The 18231-nt window shown below is 45.1% G+C and overlaps 1 protein-coding gene across 1 annotated transcript in view; it reads right to left on the bottom strand.

Moving 5' to 3' along the window:
* The window catches only part of CACNA1G (calcium voltage-gated channel subunit alpha1 G), a 241986-nt gene that overhangs the window by 138173 nt on the left and 85582 nt on the right, over positions 1-18231 (bottom strand). The window lies entirely within an intron of this gene.

Genomic DNA, 18231 nt, shown 5'->3' on the forward strand with positions numbered 1-18231 from the left:
AGCCTTCTAGTGTGCACCAGAGGACTCGCATGAAGATGAGGCACAGGTTACTTCCTCTGGCGTAGGACAATCAGTGCCTTATTCTTGGACCTCCTGGCTAGAGGACACAGCCTTGCCATTGTGCTCTGACTCAGAGGATTAGTCCATGGTAGATACTTCGTCTCCTCTTCCTTGCAGAAACCTCAGGCTGCAAAGCCCAGTTGGGCTCTTCCAGGAGGGGCAGAGCTGACCACACTACAGGTCTTGTCAGCCTACATAAAGCTTCAGTTGGCTTCAGTTCCCTGCTGAGATAACATCCACCTATGGTAGTACCAGGAGAACCCACTTAGAACTATGCGAGGTCCTTCTGCCTTGATCTTGCCTGTCATGGCTTGACCTATCTGCTTTGACCTGACTCTGCTCACTGGATGGGACTTTACCTGCCCTGGACTGAATGCCTTCAGATGCTATTAGCTTCCCCTATGAGCCACAAGTAACCACAGAGTGGGACAAATAAGAATAGTTCTGGTTTAAACTTGGGGAGAAAATATTATATATAACAATTAAAGAGAATAAACTGTTTGTAGAAGTCTGGCATAATCATTTCTGCTTACACATGTAATTATGCCACAGTAACTACTCTTTTGGAACAATCGTGAGGAAAATCTTGTTCCAGTTTCATCTTTACCTCTGTAATACCTTCTATTCCCTTGCCCTTCCCCCTTCTCCTTAGGTTCACTGTCATGCCATATTCATAACCCCAAAGTTCACATTCTACCTCCACATCTGCCCCAGTGAAATAAATTATAGCTTGCCTAGATTACAGTCAGGTTACTCAACAGTGTTGGCATTCTGGGAATTGTCAGCATTCCATTCATTAAGAGTTCATTTTCAGCTCGTTTCAGACCAATCCTTTGCATACTTACCTAAAGGTAAGTTTAATCTTATGGAGGGAAGTCCCCTAGAAACCATTTTGACCTGAATAAGCATAGATTGAATTGGCTTGTCATTCATGTAATCCCCAACTTTTTCTTACTGTGAGTGCTACTATGATGATGACTGGGCAGCATGCCCTTTTGCATCTCACTTCCATGCGACCTGGGTCTTGACTATGACATATGTAACATCATAAAAACTATGATTCTCCACAAGAGCTGACAGCATATTCTCACAGGAGGTGATATGAATTTTGAAAGTGTGCATTCAGTGTACCAAATCCACCCAAGGTCTCTGTCCACAGCCCATATCCTCTTCCTGTATGTGTGGCAGATACAAAAACCTGCAGGGTGTGCTGAGGCCATCCAACTGCAACAGGGTAAGAACCTCTGCTTGTGTGTGTAGCCTTTCCACAGTTACTGCTTTTTGTATCTCTAGGTTAACTTCACCTGGACGTGTGAAGGACAGTGGGACCGTCTGGCAAAAGGAGTCATGGAATGGTTTCCAAATATGTAATATAATATTCATTTATTTAAAACATTTATATACCACTTCACACCAAAGATTTCAAGGTGGGGAACAGCAAGATAAAAGAATAAAACCCCATAACTAAAACAACTTTTTTTTTTTTTAAGAACAGATTCTGAACATAATAAACTGTGGCTGGTCACTCAGGGAAAGCCTCTTGAAATAACGTCTTCAGGAGGCACCAAAAGCAACACAACATTGGTGCCTGCCTGACCTCCAAAGGCAGAGAATTCCACAGGAACGGGGCCACTACGCTGAAGGCTCTCTTCTTGGTGGACTCCAACTGAGCTATGGGACCACGTGGAACCACCACGAGCAAGCCCTCTGATGGCTTCAGTGACTGGGCAGGTTGGTAAAGAAGAAGGCGCTCTCTCAGGTATCCTGGCCCCAAGTTGTTTAGGGCTTTGTACACTAGAAGTAATACCTTAAACCTGGCTTGGTAGTGAATAGGCAGCCAGTGCAGTTCCCTCAGCAAAGGAGCTGCATGCTGAAAAGGGGAAGCTCCCAACAACAGCCAAGCTGCTGCATTCTGCACTAGCTCCAGCTTCCGGAGCAGCCTCAAGGGCAGCCCCACATAGAGTGTGTTACAGTAATCCAGTCTTGAGGTTCCTAGCACCCGTAGCACTGTGCCAAGCTATCCCTGTCCAGGAAAGGCCGTAGCTGGTGAACCAGCCGAAGCTGGTAAAAGGCACTTTGAGCCACAGTGGCCACTTGGGTCTCCAGCAACAATGATGGATCTAGGATACCCCCAGACTACAAACCTGGTCTCTCAGAGGGAGTGCAACCCCATCCAGAACAGGCAATGCATCTATTTCCCGGACCGGGGAACCACTCACCCACAGGGCTTCCATCTCGCCAGGATTCAGCTTCAGTTTATTGGCCCTCATCCAGCCCATTAGCAAGTTTAGCCACTGATCCAGGACTTGCACAGCCTCTCCTGATTCAGATATCACAGGGAGATAGAGCTGCATGTCATCAGCATACTGATGGCATTTAGCTCCAAATCCCCTAATCTATATGAAGCTCCCAGTGGTTTCATATAGATGTTAAACAACACTGGGGACAAGATGGTGCCCTGTGGCACCCTGTGGCTCAATTGCCAAGTAGGCAAGGAATAGTCACCCAATATTACTCTCTGAAATCAGCCCCATAGGAAAGACCGGAACCACCGTAACAGAGTGCCTCCAATACCCATCCCACAGAGTCAATCCAGGAAGATACCATGGCCGATGGTATCAAAAACCGAGGAGAGATAGAGCAGAATTAGCATGGTTGCACTCCCTCTGTCCCTCTCTTGATAGAGGTCATCCATCAGGGCGACCAAAGCTGATTCAGTCCCATGACCAGATCGAAACCCAGGCTGGAATGGGTGTCTAGATAATCAGTACCCCCCCAAAGTGCCTGCAGTTTCTCCGCCACAACCCACATGTTTCCAACATCCACTGGTGGGAGATCACTTCTGTACTGGGGCTATATGTATTTTTATGCTCAATTTATTTATGTGACTACAGAACATAAATACATTTTTAGAAAGCCAGTAGGGATGCCTGCTCTAGGCTGTGTTACTCTAATCCCAGCATGTCATGGACACCATTACATTCTTTTTTCATATACCAGCCCTTGTAACCACAGACAGCAACAGGGAACTTTTTGTCTGTAGAAGTAATCAGACAGTTCCTCGTTATTGTTGCCTGAAGTGCCAGAAAGCATTGCGAATAATTACACCTCACCACCCTCTCCTCCACCCCCACCTCAGAAGGGCTTCACCTTCCAGATGCCACTATAAAAACCGTCTGAAACAACAACATTTTGAGGTAACTGGAAACTGCAATTGGTGCTAATGCTCTAGTTTGGTTTGAAAATACCGAAAGAGTTTTCTGTCAGAGCTGATACTGGCAAGTTCAGCAATATGGTCGGCTTCTGACAGGAAAGCCATTTGTTATAAAGGTATTTTGAAAATAAACTACAGCCCTGCATTACAGAGTTTGACCCTGCAGTTGCATCGTTCATTAGGTTGCTGTAAACGCATATTTCAAGTGAAGGATGGAAGGACTGTACAGGCAGTAGTCTCTACATTCACTGCAGCAGCCTCATTTCAATAGCGGATATTTTTATCTCTCATTCTGATCACAGAAATAAACCCTGCCCTAATTCCTATCTTGTGCAATCCACCCAGGCCACTACAATTGAGGACAGGGGGAGGAAAAAAACCCCCTGACATATGCGAAGCAAGGCGAAGCAGAGTGTTTTGTAGTCCTTGGACAGAAGGGAAGATCTCCCTTCCCCACTTCCTTCCAAACCAGGTCAAAGAGGTGTCACCTCCCCTGGTGCTGGCATGACATGCATTCAGGAGGTGTGAGCATCAGCCAGCGGCAGCCAGGAAAACTCAAGGCAAGAATCTTTTGAAGATCCTGACACTCAGATCCTCAGCAATGACCCAGCCTTTGCAACCAAAATGTTCTGCTCTGTTGCCCTAATTCCCTTGATTAAAGACATGCCTTTTAGTACAGCCATAGCTCAGAGCCCCCAAAGCCCAGTAACACACTCATCACTCAACAAAGCACAAAGCCGCAGTCCAGGGCTGGCCCAAAGAGATTTTGCTGCCTGAGCATAGATCCAAGCCTGGTCAAATTCTTTTGGCACCTGAAGCAGGAAAGCCCACAAACACCTCTCCTCTTATCTGGTGGTAAAAGTACAACAATAATATATTAAATAACTAACAATGTAATGCCCTTGCATGACACCCCAAATCAGCTGCCTGAGGCAGCCACCTCACAGTGCCTAATGGCAGGGCCGGCCCTGCCCCTGCTGCAGTTGCACAGGCCAGATCTACACCTTGTGTCTATTATGATCCCATCGTGGTAACACTATATCCCTCTTGTGCATTTATACCTCGTAGGACTTACAATGACATTTGTTGTGATATATTGGATAATGTTGAATAAAAAGCAGGAAATAACATTACAAAAGCAGTATATCAAATGTGTAATGTGAGAGCCAGTGTGGTGTAGCGGCTAGAGTGTGGGAGCCGGGAGATCTGGGTTCTAGTCCCCACTCAGCCATGGAAGCTCACTGGGCGACGTTGGGCCAGTCACAGACTCTCAGCCCAACCCACCTCACAGGGTTGTTGTTGTGAGGATAAAATGAAAGAGGAGGAGGAGGATTATGTATCCCGCCTTGGGTTCCTTAAGGAGGAAAAAAGGTGGAATTTAAATGTAATAAATAAATAAAGTGCCCCAACAGTTATCAGTGCACTTCAATACCGCTATAAAGCAGTAGTGTGGATCTAGCCTCTGGCTATGTGCATTTCACATTTCCTTACTTGTGCCAGTAATACATAGCTTTGCATTCTTCATACATGCTTCCTCCTCATGGAAATGTAGGCTTCAGTTTTTAATAAACTGAAATAACAGTGATTCATTTCCCTTAAAAAAATGAATTTGCACAATTACCCATCCACCCCCCACCCTGTGAAAATGCAGGTGAATTGTGTTGTAAAGTGTGCTCCAAAAGACAGGAGAACGCCTTGAGAGAACTGGCTAGATTTAAAGTTTAGCTTAAAAAAATAAATAAATCAACAGATAACAACGGTAAGGTGTCTAGGGGAATGATGCCATATCTAAGGCATTGGTCATAGAATCATAGAATAGTAGGGTTGGAAAGGAAAAGGGGTCCGATAATATGCACATTATCAGGGTTGGGACAAGGGATTGTACTAGATTTCTGTCCAATCACCTATGTTTATTTTAACCTCTTTAATGAAACACAAGCTTTTTGGTAAGAAAACCTAAAAGCAGAGAGCTATGCAGAAACAAAGGTCACTGGGCGCAGTGTGGAGTCTGTCTTGTCCTTCTTTGTTTATTTACTTTATATTCTGTCTTTCAAGTAAAAATAGTGCTCAAGTCAGCTAACAATAAAATACAGATAAAATAATAGAGTTATAATTAAAACGTTAAAACTCATCCAATACAAAAAGAAATAAAATACATCAGTAGGAAATAATTTGTTGTTGTTCAGTCATTCAGTCGTGTCCGACTCTTCGTGACCCCATGGACCATAGCACGCCAGGCCTTCCTGTCCTGCGCTCTCTCCCGGAGTGTGCTCAAGTTCATATTCATTGCATCGGTGATGCTATCTAGCCATCTCATCCTCTGCCGTCCCCTTCTCCTTTTGCCTTCAATCATTCCCAGCAAGGAAATAATAGCACTCACCAAATTAAAAACTAGTTCAGCAGCAAATCAGCTTAGCCACCAAACATCTGTCTGAATAAAAGCATATTTGCCAGTGAAAGGATAACAGAATTGGAGTCTCCCTTAGCAAGAAGTTCTAAGGCCTGGGAGCAGCCACAAAGAAGGCTCTGTCTTGTGTTCCCATCAAATGTACCTCTGATAGTGGTGGGACACAGAGAAGGGCCTCTCCTGAGGATCTTAAAACCTGGGCATGTTCATATGGGAGATGCAGTGTTTGAAATAGCCTGGTCCTACGACTGAACAACAACAACAACTACTGCCAATCAACAGCAAATCTTGTAAGAACAACAACAATTGAAAGGGAATAGAAACAAAGAGAAAAGCAGAAAAGAAAGGAAAAAATAGACTGGAAGAATTTCATGCACTCATCTATGTTAAGAAGATGCTGTTCCTCTGTCATGATATAAATGCAAGAAAGAAAGAAAGAAAGAAAGAAAGAAAGAAAGAAAGGAAGGAAGGAAGGAAGGAAGGTCCTGACCACATCTGAGGTAGGATCAGAGCTGTGCACAAATGGCCTCTCAAAATTCTCCACCTTATTCTTGGGCAGAGAAACTGGGGGGACAATTTCACCAAATTTCTCCAGGGGGAGGAGAAATTCTCAACAGTTTCTCACAGGTAGGGCTCACCATTGAAGGAGTTGTAGTATAGCTTCTTTCTTTCTTTTCTACTGCAAGGAGCAACAGCAGCAACTATGTTCGCAGACTGGCCCCTATTTTTCATCACAATGCAAGTGTCAGGGGGGCAGTGTTGTATCTGGCTCCAGGGAAGTGGTGGAGCTAGTGCTGTGCCAAAATCTGTCCTCCAATTTCCTGAAAGTTTTCTTCCCCCATTAAAGAGGCTTCCATTGTTCTGCCTCATTCTCAGGGTGTTTGTTCATTTATTTTTGTGATGTTTTTGAGCTTGCCTGATCAAATCGGCAACATTTGCTGCATCATGGAGAAAGCAAGAGAATTCCAGAAAAACGTCTATTTCTGCTTCATTGACTACGCTAAAGCCTTTGATTGTGTGGATCACAACAAACTGTGGCAAATTCTTAAAGTGATGGGAGTAGCAGACCACGTTACCTGTCTCCTGAGAAACCTGTACGAGGGTCAAGAAGCAACAGTAAGAACCAGACGTGGAACAACCGATTGGTTCAAAATTGGGAAAGGAGTACGACAGGGCTGCATATTGTCACCCTGCTTATTTAACTTATATGCAGAGTACATCATGAGAAACGCCGGGTTGGATGAATCACAGGTCGGAATTAAGATTGCCGGGAGAATTATCAACAACCTCCGATATGCAGACGATACCACCCTAATGGCAGAAAGCGAAGAGGATCTCAAGAGCCTCTTCTTGAGGGTAGGGATGGCGGAGAATTTCTCCACGAATCTCTGGGAGGCCGAATGCCAACGCATTCAGCCTCCCGAAATCGGTGGGGAAATTCTCCGCCCCCCCCGCCCCCCCGGGATTGGACTTACCTCTGTCGAATGTCCCTCTCGGCGGCGGGTCCTGGTGGCGTTTCGGCGGCGTTTCAGCGGTGGCAGGGGCAGCAGCCGGTCTTCCGACCGGCTGCTGCCGCCGCCGCCATTTCCCAGTAAAATAAAATAAAAAACAAACAAACGTGATAGGCTATGTAACAATTTACGTAGCCTATCACGGCTAGATTTTCAAAGTCAGCCATGATAGGCTACGTAAATCGTTACGTAGCGTATCACTGCTGACTTTGAAAAAAAAAAAAGCGCGTATGCAAATGGCGGCGCCCATGGGCGCCACCATTTGAGCTTCCTTATTTGGGCACGGGTAATCTACGTAAAGAGTTACGTAGACTACGGCGAAAATAAGGGCAACGCTATTTGCGTTGCCCTTATTTTCGCCGTAGTCTACGTAAATCTAGGGATGGCGGAGAATTTCTCCCCGAAACTTCGGGGGGCCGAGCGCCAACGTGTTCAGCCCCCTGAAGACGTTTCGGGGAGAAATTCTCCGCGCCCCCCCGCCCCCCCCGGGACGGGACTTACCTTTCCCGAATGTCCTTCCCGGCGGCGGGTCCCGGCGGCGGTTCGTCGGGTTTCGTCAGGGGCAGGGGCGGCAGCCGGTCTTTCGACTGGCTGCCGCCGCTGCCATTCCAATAAAAGTGAAAAAAAAAAAAAAAACGCCCCCGTGATAGGCTATGTGACGATTAACGTAGCCTATCACGGCTAGATTTGCAAAGTCAGCTGTGATAGGCTACGTAAATCGTCACGTAGCCTATCACGGGTGACTTAAAAAAAAAAAAAAGCACGTACGGCTAATGGCGGCCCCCATAGGGAGCCGCCATTCATGTTCCTTATTTGGTCGCCGTAGTCTATGTAAAGATTTACGTAGACTACAGCGACCAAATAAGGAACGTGAATGGCGGCTCCCTATGGGGGCCGCCATTTGCGTATGCGCTTTTTTTTTTTTTTTAAGTCACCCGTGATAGGCTACGTGACGATTTATGTAGCCTATCACGGCTGACTTTGCAGATCTAGCCATGATAGGCTACGTTAATCGTCACATAGCCTATCACAGGGGTGTTTTTTTTTTTTAACTTTTTATTTCGCGGCCGGGCGAGGCGAGGCGCCTCCTCCCCAGCCTGAATTTCGGCCGGGCGAGGTGGGAAGCCTCCGCCCCGGCCTGAATTTTGGCCGGGCGAGGCGGGAAGCCTCCCCCCCCTGGCCTGCACTTCACGGGGAGAGCAGCGAAGCGCCTCCCCTCCACCGCGAAAAGCTGCGAGACCAGGTAAGTGGCTTTCGTGCACCCCTACGTAAATCTTTACGTAGACTACCCATGCCTAAATAAGGATGCAAATGGCGGCACCCATGGGCGCCGCCATTTGCATACATACTTTTTTTTCCACCCGAAGTCAGCAGTGATAGGCTACGTAACGATTTACATAGCCTATCACGGCTGACTTTGAAAATCTAGCCGTGATAGGCTAAGTAAATCATTACGTAGCCTATCACGTATTTTTTTTTCCCCCATAACTTTTTTATTTCACGGCCAGGGAGACGGGGCTCTTCCCCCCGGCCAGTATTTCGGCGGCGAGGGATGGGGCACCCCCCCGGTCTGAATTTCGGTAGGGAGGGCGGGGTGCCTCCCCCCCACCAAGAATTTCGGGGAGAGAACCGAAGTGCCTCCCCCCCACCATGAAGCAAGCTGCGGGACCAGGTAAGGGACTTTCGTCCATCCTTAGTTGATGGTGAAAGAGGAGAGTGCAAAAGCTGGTTTGAAACTCAACATTAAAAAAACTAAGATCATGGCATCTGGCCCCATCACTTCCTGGCATATGGAAGGGGAAGAAATGGAAGCTGTGACAGATTTTATTTTCTTGGGCTCCAAGATCACCACAGACGGTGACTGTAGCCATGAAATTAAAAGACGTTTGCTCCTTGGGAGGAAAGCTATGGCAAACCTAGACCGCATAGTAAGAAGCAGAGACATCACCTTGCCGACAAAGGTCCGTCTAATCAAAGCTATGGTTTTCCCAGTAGTAATGTATGGCTGTGAGAGCTGGACTATAAGGAAGGCTGAGCGCCGAAGAATTGATGCTTTCGAACTGTGGTTCTGGAGAAGACGCTTACGAGTCTCCTGGACTGCAAGGAGGTCAAATCAGTCCATCCTGAAGGAAATCAACCTCGAGTGCTCATTGGAAGGTCAGATACTGAAGCTGAAACTCAAATATTTTGGCCACCTAATGCGAAGAGAAAACTCTCTGGAAAAGACCCTGATGCTGGGAAAGACTGAAGGCAAAAGGAGAAGGGGATGGCAGAGGATGAGATGGCTAGATGGCATCACCGACGCAATGAATATGAACTTGAGCACGCTCCGGGGGAGAGCAAAAATGCGAGAGCAATTTTCGGCACAGCACCAGATCATATTTCCTGACATTTTATTTAAAACTAAAAAGCAGCCACAGGTGGGCCCAATTGGATCAGGGCCATGGTGCTGATGGAGGGAGGCTGAACTCTTCCTTCCTGTGATGATCCCCCAATCAATGCTCCCTCCCCCCTCTTCACAGTTGCTATTAGCTGTGGTGATGAAAAAGGATGGGTACAATATGGGTCAGGATTCTAAAAAGCCCCCCACCCTACGCCCAATACACATCCTGTACGGTTCTAGTAGGCTCAAACCAGGGAATTTGGGAGCAGGACAAAGTCACTTTACTCACCATGCCAGTAGGGCAGCTAACACGTGGAAGAAATTGCTGGCCTCATCATTTCTGCTTGGCAGTGTCACCCTGATAATGGCTGAAATGTGTACTGTAGCTTGACAGCTCTGCTAGATCAGGTGATCTGGGCAACCAGTAAGGGCCCGGTTGTCCTTATATAACTCAGGCTTTGCTCCCCAGTCAGAGCAACTTGTCAAGAAGAGTAGCTGCTCTACAGACTCCTGAAACCTTGCCTCACCAAACACCTTAGCTGAGCACCCACTGAGGTACTGACCCACATGCCTCCTGGCAGCCATTCCAGCTGCCAGCCCTGTCACGCCCCAGCCGGAATGAGTGAAACTGAAATCCTGAGCCAAGGACAAGTACTGAAAATTACGCATGTTTACATGTAACCTTAAAGATGCATGGCAACAAAAGTGACTATGAGGCAAACTTATCCATCCTCCAACCCATGACGGACCACCATATGCGCTGTGAATTGCAATGGGATGGGCCACAAACAAAGGACAGGAGAACTCCAGAAAGATATTTATGTGACAGGACAGCTTGAGGTAACTCATGCAAAAAACCAATGACAAGCTGCCAAAGAATGTAGGATCAATTCCTATCTATCCTCAGGAAAACATCCTCACTGATCCAAAATATGGTGATAAATTAGATTTTGTCTGCCAGCAAAATCCATCCAAGTCATCCCAAAAAGAATTTAGGTTTTACACTTGAAACACACACACATACACATTTTGCCCATGATGTACCAGTTAAAAACAACAGCAACAGCAACAAAATAAGGAAAACAAAAGGAATGAAGTTTGCCATTTGCTGCAAGGACATGAAATATAAGGGGGTGGGGGAGAGAAGATCCCATAGAAATAAAGATTCCCATAGCCTCAACAGTATACAGAAATGTAATACATTTATGCACTGCTGGCACAAATTATTAAAAGTTGTTGTTCAGTCGTTCAGTCATGTCCGACTCTTCGTGACCCCATGGACCATAGCACGCCAGGCCTTCCTGTCCTGCGCACTCTCCCGGAGTGTGCTCAGGTTCATATTCATTGCATCGGTGATGCTATCTAGCCATCTCATCCTCTGCCGTCCCCTTCTCCTTTTGCCTTCAGTCTTTCCCAGCATCAGGGTCTTTTCCAGAGAGTTTTCTCTTTGCATTAGGTGGCCAAAATATTTGAGCTTCAGCTTCAGTATCTGTCCTTCCAATGAGCACTCAGGGTTGATTTCCTTTAGGATGGACTGATTGGACCTCCTTGCAGTCCAGGGGACTCGTAAGAGTCTTCTCCAGCACCACAGTTCGAAAGCATCAATTCTTCGGCGCTCAGCCTTCCTTATAGTCCAGCTCTCACAGCCATACATTACTACTGGGAAAACCATAGCTTTGATTAGACGGACCTTTGTTGGCAAGGTGATGTCTCTGCTTCTTACTATGCTGTCTAGGTTTGCCATAGCTTTCCTCCCAAGGAGCAAGCGTCTTTTAATTTCATGGCTACAGTCACCGTCTGCGGTGATCTTGGAGCCCAAGAAAGTAAAATCTGTCACTGCTTCCATTTCTTCCCCTTCTTTATGCCAGGAAGTGATAGGGCCAGATGCCATGATCTTAGTTTTTTTAATGTTGAGTTTCAAACCAGCTTTTGCACTCTCCTCTTTCACCCTCAACAAGAGGCTCTTGAGATCCTCTTCACTTTCTGCCATTAGGGTGGTATCGTTTGCATATCGGAGGTTGTTGATAATTCTCCCAGCAATCTTAATTCCGACCTCTGATTCATCCAACCCGGCATTTCTCATGATGTACTCTGCATATAAGTTAAATAAGCAGGGTGACAATATGCAGCCTTGTTGTACTCCTTTCCCAATTTTGAACCACTTGGTTGTTCCATGTCCGGTTCTTACTGTTGCTTCTTGACCCTCGTACAGGTTTCTCAGGAGACAGGTAAGGTGGTCTGGTACTCTCATCACTTTAAGAATTTGCCACAGTTTGTTGTGATCCACACAATCAAAGGCTTTAGCGTAGTCAATGAAGCAGAAATAGACGTTTTTCTGGAATTCTCTTGCTTTCTCCATGATGCAGCGAATGTTGGCGATTTGATCTCTAGTTCCTCTGCCTCTTCGAAACCCAGCTTGTACTTCCGGTAGTTCTCGGTTTGCATACTGCTGAAGCCTAGCTTGTAGGATTTTGAGCATCACCTTGCTGGCATGTGAAATGAGCGCAATTGTGCGGTAGTTTGAACACTCCTTGGCATTGCCCTTCTTTGGAATTGGAATGTAAACTGACCTTTTCCAGTCTTGTGGCCATTGCTGAGTGTTCCAAATTTGTTGGCATATTGAATGCAGCACTTTAACAGCATCATCTTTTAGGATTTTAAATAGCTCAGCTGGAATACTGTCATCTCCGCTAGCTTTGTTGTTACTAATGCTTCCTAAGGCCCACTTGACTTCACTCTCGAGGATGTCCGGCTCAAGTTCAGTGACTGCACTATCATGGCTATCAAGGACATTACTATCATGGCTATCAAGGACATTAAGATCTTTCCTGTAGTTCTTCTGTGTATTCTTTCCACCTCTTCTTAATCTCATCTGCTTCTGTGAGGTCCCTGCCTTCTTTGTCCTTTATCATGCCCGTCTTTGCACAAAACGTTCCCTTGAGATCTCCAATTTTCTTGAAGAGATCTCTAGTCTTTCCCATTCTGTTGTTTTCCCCAATTTCCTTGCATTGTTCATTTAAGAAGGCCTTCTTGTCTCTCCTTGCTATTCTCTGGAACTCTGCATTCAGTTGGATATATCTTCCCCTTTCTCCCTTGCTTTTTGCTTCCCTTCTTTCCACAGCTACTTGTAAAGCCTCATCAGACAGCCACTTGGCTTTCTTGCATTTCTTTTTCTTTGGGATGGATTGAGTTGCTGCCTCCTGAACAATGTTACGGACCTCCGTCCATAGTTCCTCAGGCACTCTTGTCTATCAGGACTAATCCCTGAAATCTATTCCTCACCTCCACTGTATATTCATCAGGGTTATGATTTAGGTCATACCTGAATGGTTTAGTGGTTTTCCCTACATTCTTCAATTTCAGCCGAAATTTTGCAAGAAGCAGCTCATGATCTGAGCCACAGTCAGCTCCAGGTCTTGTTTTGACTGACTGTATGGAGCTTCTCCATCTTTGGCTGCAAAGGACATAATCAATCTGATTTTGATATTGACCATCTGGTGACGTCCATGTGTAGAGTCGCCTCTTGTGCTGTTGGAAAAGAGTGTTTGCTATGATCAGCATGTTCTCTTGGCAAAACTCTATTAGCTTTTGTCCTGCTTCATTTTGTACACCAAGGCCATGCCTGCCTGTTATCCCAGTGATTTCTTGACTTCCTACTTTAGCATTCCAATCCCCTATGATGAAGAGGACATCTTTTTTTGGTGTTAGTTCTAGAAGGTGTTGTAGGTCTTCATAGAACCGATCAACCTCAGCTTCTTCGGCCTCAGTGGTTGGGGCATAGACTTGAATTACTGTGATGTTGAATGGTTTGCCTTGGATTCGTACTGAGATCATTCTATCATTTTTAAGATTGTACCCCAGTACTGCTTTTCCCACCCTTTTCTTGACTATGAGTGCTACTCCATTTCTTCTAAGGGATTCTTGCCCACAATAGTAGATATGATGGTCACCTGAATTAAATTCGCCCATGCCTGTCCATTTTAGTTCACTGATTCCCAAGATGTCGATGTTCAATCTTGCCATCTCATGTTTGACCACCTCCAGCTTACCTTGATTCATTGATCTGACATTCCAGGTTCCTAAACAATATTGTTCTTTACGGCATCGGATTTTCTTTTCACCACCAGACACATCCACTGCTGAGTGTCCTTTCGGCTTTGGCCCAGCCGCTTCACTCTTTCTGGCGCTACTTGGAAATACCCTCTGCTCTTCCCCAGTAGTATATTGGACACCTTCCGACCTGAGGGGCTCATCTTCCGGCGTCATCTCTTTTAGCCTTGTGATACGTTCCATGGGGTTTTCTTGGCAAGAATACTGGAGTGGGTTGCCATTTCCTTCTCCAGTGGACCACATTTTGTCAGAACTCTCTGCCATGACCTGTCCGTCTTGGGTGGCCCTGCACGGCATAGCTTATGGCTTCACTGAGTTACGCAAGCCCCTTCGCCACAACAAGGCAGTGATCCATGAAGGGGTATTAAAAGTATAAATAGACAAAAATGGTTTCATATTTTACAGTTGAGAAGTGAGTCCTAATTGCTTGGCATACTGTATGAAGGAGTCCCAGGTAAGCCAAACTTGATCAGGTTTTAGTTTTCCAGTTGCAACTCTTGAGGGACGAATGATTGAAAGGTTCACCCTGAACACAAACCCTGGAAAATCAGGGTTCTAAATCATGGATGAGAAGAGAAGGATCCTTGCTGCCAAAGCTACCCTTCCAACGCATGGGGGCTGTGGGGACAGGCGACAAAGAAGCAACAGGGGGCAGCTCAAAGAGGCTTAGCTCTGCTCTCCCCCTCATGCTGTTCATGTCCGTCTGAGGGTGAACTTCTGAGTAGAGCTAATGGACATCCATAACTCGATAATCTATCTCTTTAAATTGTATCAAGTAGCAGCAGTATGTCAACAAGGCATGTGGGGAGGAATTCTGATCAGAACTGTAGTGCTGTAGGTGGGGTTTGACCCTTTCCCCAGCGATGTTTTTCTGATGGAAATTGCCTGCCACCTTCAAAGCTGCTATTTGCTCTGCTAGGGGAAATCAGTGCCTACAGCCTGCCATTTCCTAGCCAGTGTGAATTTAGCAGCTGTCAGCAGGAAGCAGATAAGATTTCTAGAATATGTGGAATACAGTCACTGACATCATAATGTAAAAGAATATGAGCTGGATTAATTGGTAATACAGAACCTGCAATTTGATTTATTATATTCAGAACCTTATTCCAACATGCAAAAGCTAAGGAGCAGTCCCACCACCACATTATGTCACCATGTGCCATTAATAGCACCCCCTCTCTCCAAAAAAAAAATAGATCTAACACCTAGATAGAAACTCTGTGTGGCAGGAATAGTACAAAAAGGCAAAGAGCTGGGAATATCTCATTTGGACTATTGTAACACGTTGCACGTGGGGATGACTTTGAAGACATCTCAGAAACTTCACTGGTACATAATACAGCAGCTACATTACTAACTGGGGCCTTAGGGTGGCCATGTGTCCTACTTTATGGAAGGGAGTTCTCAATTTGAAGGTGCCCTCTATTTGAACAGCTGTCCTGACCAAGTCTGGTTCAAAGATAAAAGAACCACAAGGAGGGAGGGAGTGCAGGGGCCTTGAAGTTGCCCATCAAAAGTTAGCACCTGGACAACAGCTGCCTGAGCAAGCACACAGGACACACCTGATCAAAGTCTTCCCCACCAAGGTATGATGTATTTTATTTCTATTTAAATTATAGTGATTATTTCTAAAACTGAATCTATACGTACAAGTTAGCACCTGCCCCTTTTTGTGCAAATTTGTGTCCTTTTTTCTCCTCTTTTTTGGTGATGCGCAAGTACCCATCCTACTGGGGCCAGTCATATAGAACACATCTCGCCAGTCTTGAAACAACTGATCCATTTCTGAGTACAATTTTTACCTTCAAAACAGTGCTGAGCCAAAAGCTTGATTTTCCAAAACTTTGTTGTTTTAAGGATTGTCAGCTGCTCTGTGAGTGTGGCTGAAGAGCCAATCGAAAATACGTGGTATAGGTGAGGCCAGGGCTTGCAGGGATGTAGCACTGACACTTTTTTTAATTGGCAAAGACACTGATGTCATCTGCCGCCTGACTCAAAATCCCCCATTTCTTTCGAGCTTAATTGCAATCCTCACAGTATCTGGGAGTGAAACGTATTTTCCCAATCACAAAATATTGTTCCATGTTATAAGGCAAAGTATTTGGGGGTGTTTTGGACTTAAATGGGCAATTATGACCTGTTAACTTTACAAAAGTCCTGCTCCTGGTGGAGATAAAATTGATAGAACTGGTTTGTTGATATGGATCAGCACAGCTGCCTGAACATTTGGACTCCCCTTGCCATGGGGATTGTCATGATGAGGGCCTGCAGTTCAGAATTTACCACCACACCACTGTAAAAAATGCTTGTAATTAATGGATATTTAAACACACATCTAATGTCAGTTTGCAAAGACTAGCACATATATAAATATATAGAAAAGGCAGGAGATATTTGGTCCGCATATAGTTTCACAGAATCTAAGGCCGCAATTCTGTGACTTGCTTCCAAGTAAAGGATTGTGCTGTATAGGATTCTGCTGTAAATGAAACTTCCACCTAAAGGCCATGTTCTGCTGTCATGATAAACTATGGTTTAACGCGATAGAAAAGAGCTTAGCTCTTCCCTCCTGGTTTGCATGCTCCCCCTCCTCTTCTAGCTATAAGCAGGAGCTTCGAAGCTTTCATTTTCATCTTCCATTAACCACAGCTTGCCGTGTCATCTGAACCAGACAAATTGTGGTTAATTTCAACGATAGTTTGAAACAAACATAGTTAAGATTAACCAAAGTTTAGGATTCAGACATAACTCTAAACTGTGGTTAATTGAAATTAGAAGTGAAAACTTCTGGTCTTCTGGCTGCACCAGAGGAGGAGAGGGGAGGGGGAGCATGTGAGCTTGGAGGAATGCTAGGCTAGTTCCTGTCATGATAAACCACAGTTTATCATGATGTTTAAATGTATCTTATTGACTTGAAGAGGTCTTAAGAATGATCTTGCAGAAATTATGCCTCTAGGACGGCCTTGCCTTCTCCATCCTGGTGCCTTCCAGGTGCACTGGAGTTCAACTCCCATCATCCCAAGCCAGCATCTGGAGGGCACCTGGTTGGGGAAGGCTGCTCTACAAACTTCCAAGTGAGCAGAAATCTAACACTCAAAAAGGCTAAATTTGTCCAGATCAATTATCTTGGACACGGATTGTGAAGGAATGGTTGTGGTTGAAAATATTGGTCCTGTCGACCTCTGTGTTCTGGTGTCTTTGCATTAAGCATCTAAAGGGTTTGAAATTAACTCTGCTAGTCCAACTTTCTGCAAAGTTGCAAAGGAAGCACAGACAGGTTTTGGTGCACAAACCAGCTTACAGGTCCAAAATGATGCAATGGATGTAAACTCAGAAATAAGAACCTTGAACTTCAATGCCTAAACTCTTAATGTAGCTGCAGTGAACGGGTTTGAAATGTTCAATGTGCAATCCTAATGATATTCAGAATAAATTGAGACGTGAATCTCAACCAGCTAAGACCTCCTCCTGATCTATTCAGTACTTCTGGACAAATTTAGTGAAATAATAAAGCATTCTACAAATATGCACATAGTTACCCACTTTATTGATGGGTCTATAGAGAACAGCATTTTAAATCTTAACCCCTTTTGTTATAACCCATGTAGAAGTGCCTGCCATTCTTTCAGCTTTCACAAATTCAGGTAAATTGGGACAGCTTGAAATAAAAAAAATGGACTGTAAAACCATGTTAACTACTGCTTTTTGGGCAACCCGTGACACATTCATTTTCTTCTAGACCTCTACATCTTTCTGAACAGAATGTAATAACAGTATAAAGTTATTACTACACAAATCAGGCCAATTTTTAGTGATTTGAATACCAAGATATTCCTAGGGTTCATTTCAACAGAGAAATAGCTTGGAGTGATTGAAGAGTGTCAGCAGAAAGATTTTGTACTATAGCTTCAGATTTATTAATATTTACTTAAAACCCTGAAGTTGTCCCAAACAAACTCAGTTCTCTGAGCTCCGATAGGGAGCTCCGATTTTGGGTCAGACAAAAATATTAGAACATTGTATGTGAAGAGAATCTGATTCCTAAGTCCACAGAATCTCAGAGTTAGAAGGGACCTTGGGGGTGATCTAGTCTGGCCAACTGTTCAATGCAGGGCCTGCAAAGCAGGCTGCACCTACAGCTGTCCAGCCTGTGCTTAACTACCTCCAGTGAAAGACAGCCCAACACCTCCCAAGGCAATCTATTCCACTGTCAAGTAGCTCATACTATTAGGATGTTTCTCCTAATGTTTAGCCAAAATCTGCTTCCCTGCAATTTCCATTCATTTGTTCTAGTCCTGCTCTCTGGAGGAACAGAGAAGAAGTCTGTTTCATCTTCTGTGTGACAGCCATCCAGGTATTTGAAGAAAGCTATTATCTCTCCCCTTAATATTATCTTCTCTGGGCTAAACATACCCAGCTCTTTCATCAGTTCCTCACATGACTCAGTATTCAGATCACTCACCATTGCAGTCGCCCTCATCTGGACATGCTTCAGTTAGTTAGTGCACTTCTTCACAGTGCACTGTGGCACCCAAAACTGGACACA

The sequence above is a fragment of the Heloderma suspectum genome, chromosome 2, assembly GCF_057233095.1.
Source record: "Heloderma suspectum isolate Gila_16-S chromosome 2, 16-S_ref, whole genome shotgun sequence".
NCBI lineage: Eukaryota > Metazoa > Chordata > Lepidosauria > Squamata > Helodermatidae > Heloderma > Heloderma suspectum.